The sequence below is a fragment of the Meleagris gallopavo genome, chromosome Z (assembly GCF_905368555.1).
Source record: "Meleagris gallopavo chromosome Z, MGAL_WU_HG_1.1, whole genome shotgun sequence".
Classification (NCBI taxonomy): domain Eukaryota; kingdom Metazoa; phylum Chordata; class Aves; order Galliformes; family Phasianidae; genus Meleagris; species Meleagris gallopavo.
Genome location: NC_139435.1, coordinates 9,468,677 through 9,472,839, shown reverse-complemented (window position 1 = coordinate 9,472,839; position 4,163 = coordinate 9,468,677).

The window sequence follows — 4,163 nt, the reverse complement described above, 5'->3', positions numbered from 1 at the left end:
CGTGCCCGCTGCCCTGGTCAGGCTGTTCCATGCCCACCGCCCTCTGGTGCAGAGCCTTTCCCCAGCCCCCGGCCCTCCCCTGGCACAGCTCCATGCCGTTCCCTCGGCCCTGTCGCCTTCACACAGAGCAGAGCTCAGCGCTGCCCTCCGCTCCCTGTGAGGAGCTGCAGCCGCCATCAGGCTCAGCCTGCTGATGGACATGATAGTGCCAGAAGCCCCGGAAAGAATACAGGATCCTTTGGCCAGCCCTTAGAAGGTGGAGGAGACTGCTTGCAGGCAGTACTTGCCACATTGAGCAAGGCCAGCTTGTCCTTGAGGCCAGGCCATGCTTATCAGCTCTGCTGCTGTCTGGTGGCTCACAGCAGCTGAGTTTTCTGGCTTCTCAGACTGTCCCTGACTGCTTCTTGGGCCACTGGCAGAACCCTCTGGGGCAAGCAGGTGCTGCAGACTCGCTGCTTTAAAGGGTTTGTGGGTTGGTTTGCTTGTAACCCTTAAAATGATCATGTTAATGAAAGTTTTGCAGGAGTTTAACACCAAATCTTAGAGGCCATGGTGTTCACAGGAGCTGTAGTGTAGTATGGGAGACTTCTGTTCCTGCTGTCTTTCTCTGTGCAGCACCATCCAGCCCCTGCTGGTGCTGCAGCCCATGTCAGGTGATGTGGATCACCAGTTTCCTGCCTTAGTGGCTGTGGGCTGTCTGTTTCATTTATGAGAACTTCTTTTATGAGAGATCTGCTTTTCTTCTGCTCCCCTGGACAGCTGTGTTTCTGTCATCCATACGCCTTTCTCCCTATTGAGCACATTGCTACAACACCTGCACAGATCTGCAGTCCTGTTTTGGGGCTTTGCCATTTGCCTGGTAGATCAGGGCAGATGGATGCTGATGTCATGCAGGGCTGTGCAGTTGCTCTTCCTGCCTCTGGTTCCCTCTATGTTCCTGCCCAGGGCAGCAGCATTGGTATGCTTATCATGGTGTACTGCTGCACATTCTGAGCACCAACCCACACCTTGTGTGAGCTGCTGTCATCTTTGTCCACATGGAGATGTGACAAAGTATCCTGAGGGATCCTGGTACCTTCTGTTAGCTTTCAAAGTAAGGGATGCCTGGTCTGGAACATGTCAGTAGCAAAACTCATGTTAAACAAACCAAAAAAAAAGTCATGAGAGGTTATAAAGGGTTTCAGGTAAGAAAGTTTAGGGAAAACAGCCCACACAGAAAGTTGTATGGGGTCAGGTTCCCAGCTGGTTCTGTGATTCTGCTATCTGACCTTCCAAAAAGCTCTCTTAGTGCATTCTGCTGGCAGCATCAGTCTCCTCAGGCGTCAGTTGTGGATGGAGTTAATGTGAATGAAGATTTAGGCAGGGCAACGGGGGCCAGCCTGGTTGCTAGTGATGGTTTGGTGAGTAAGTATGGTTGTAGAGTTTTTTGGGATCTCTTTGAGTCTGCAGGAGAGAGACATGCTGGCTGGTCTCTAGCACAGCAATGGGGTGTAGGTAGGTGTCCCCATACTTAGCTCTGCGGAGACCTTATGCTTCCACTGGGGAGTCCCAAATCAAACTCTGAGACAACCTAAGATCTTGTGCTCAGGAAGCGCTTCCTGCAGCTCATGGTCAGTGCCATACATTCAGCCTCATGCTTGCTGCCAGCCAGAAGGCATGGATTAGGGTAGTGAAGGAATCTAGTGCATGTGATAATGAGGCTTTGCCAAGAAACCTGGGAAACAAAATGCTTTTGCCAGAGCTCCTTGGTAGGGCAGTACTTGCCTTGTAGTCATGGAGCAAATCTTAAGTTCATGAAATGCCAGAGGAGAGCAGGGAGGGGCAGAACCAGCTTGGGGGAAAACAGCAACACACAACACTTTGGTGAATTGAGACATCCTCACTGCTTACGGAGGAGCTCCTTTCCTGGGAGTCATCATCACCATCAGCAATCCATGACTGAGAGAAGGATTGGGACAAGGAATAACAGCTCACATGCTTCCCTCCTCCCCTGACCTCATGTCCTGCATCCTAGGCCAAGAACTGAGCTGTGCTCAAGCTGTTCACCCATATTCTGCTCTGGTTCTTCCACCCTTCTCTGTCAGGAAGATGTTCCACAGAGGTTGTGGAAGAGTGTTTCTAGGAGCTGCAGCATATACTGTATGTACTGTATGTACTGTAAGGCTGTGTTACCAGCAGCATGTTTCTATGCAGTTTTTCTCTCTATTCTTTGCCATTTCAGCTCATGCTGTGCTGCTGATCACGTCCACTCCAAAAGCCCGCTGGCATGGTTATCTGTGGGTTTTATCACCCAACAATGCGTGCAATGTTATTGAGCTAGAAAGAAAACAAAGCCTAATCCATTTTAAATTAAAACAGTGCCCCACTGTCGTGCAACAGATACAAACATGGTCTGGCTACATTGTCCTGCATGCATGTCAAGGGCCTCAAGGGGTTCACCCTGGAGGCACAAGGAACCCTGCTGTGCTCCCAGCACACATTAGCCGTCAGGCTGGAGACTGGTTTGTGCAGGACCCCCATGTCCAAAGCCTAAGAGAACTGCACTGCTCTGAGTGAGAGGTGAAGCACTGACATGTGCCGATAATTAGCAGCAGACAGAAAACAAAGATGGAAATGCCTGGAATCCTTCTGTTGTGGAACAAATCTGCTGTAGAGCCTTAACCAAGTCTTTATGAAGTTTTTAACGGTTTGAAGAGTTGGGGAGCAAGGAGACAGAGCAGATTACTTTTGGCCCAAGAGACCATTTTTTTTAATTATACTCCTCGTGCTATAAGAAATTTGTTTCCATTGAGGGTCCTCCCTGCAGCACTGTCCCTCAGCAATATCCCAGAGCTACTCATCAAGCCAGGCTTATCCCGGAATCTGCTGCCTCCTGGAGCTCCTGCCCAGCCCTTCTCCTCAGCAATCTGTTCCCAGCTGATCTGTGCATGGATGCCAACTGCAGGTGTCATACAGGGCATACCCATGGTGCCCAAAATGGGGAGGACTGCCGACAGGTACTGCTGTGTGGCTGCGATAAGCAGGCTCACTTCCTCTTCTTCCTCAAATCTGGCAAAATGAGAAAAGTTTAATCCCACTGTATAAGGGGATGCACTCTGCCCCAGCCAGCCTACTGTGCTAGGCAGAGTGCTCAGGTGGTTTGATCGGCAGGTCCTTTCTCTTTGCACTATTGTGCAGCCATCACAGGTAAGGGCTTCACCTAGCAACAACCATGTTGCAGCAAGTCTTGCCGGGAGACCTTTGCCTGCATATCCCTCCTTATATCACAGCCTGTCTGCTTTTCCACTGCTTGTCATGGCATGCAGGAGGGCCTGGCGCTCCTTGATCTGCAAAAGATCAAGGCCAGCACGTGCTGATGGCATTTGAGACTTACTACGTTTTTATAAACCTGATTCAGACAAGTAAGCTGGGTGGCAATGAATAAGAGCTTGTTAATTGGAAGCACCACATCTCTCTGCATCTGACCCTGCAGCAAAACATGTGGTGTTTGTCCAGTGGCTGTGTGTCTGCAGCTGGCACTATTTGCAAGGTAGGCAATGGGCAGCTGGCTGGTGCCAAGCACCCTGAGGCAAGCACTGGGTTGTGCTCAAGCTGCCTCAGGGCAGCCTGTTCAGCACACGGCACAGCCTCATGACTGCTGAAAGTGATGATTAAGAGCAGAGATGAAGCAGTGCTGGATCTCCCCTGCCCCTGCAGTATCTTGCTACATTCTAGAGAAGCTTCCTGTTTTCTGTCTGTTGGTTTCCACCTAAGCAGCACCTGAGTTCGGTTCAGTCAGACTTTGGATGATGTATACCTCTCCATTGGAAAGGCACTGCCGGGCTGGCCACTGGGAGCTGCTGCTGGCTGTTCTGCAGAGAACAGTACTGGCTGGGGGCAGTCTCCCTTTCGGAGGTTAGTACACAGGACCTCTGGTTCTCAAAAGCTGGCAAAGTTGTTGTGAACCAAAAGATCTGAGTGACTTGGATCTCTTTGTAAGTGTGACCCAGGAAAGCCACGCATGTGGCATGGAGCAGGCTGAAGAGATGAGGAAGTTTTTCTTGAAAATCCATGTGCTGAAAAATGTTTTTGGATCCTCAGAGCAGAATGATAAGAATTCCTACCAGGACGATGTGTGAGGAAGAGCTGATGGTTTTTCAGCTGAGAATCCTGCACCAGTGATT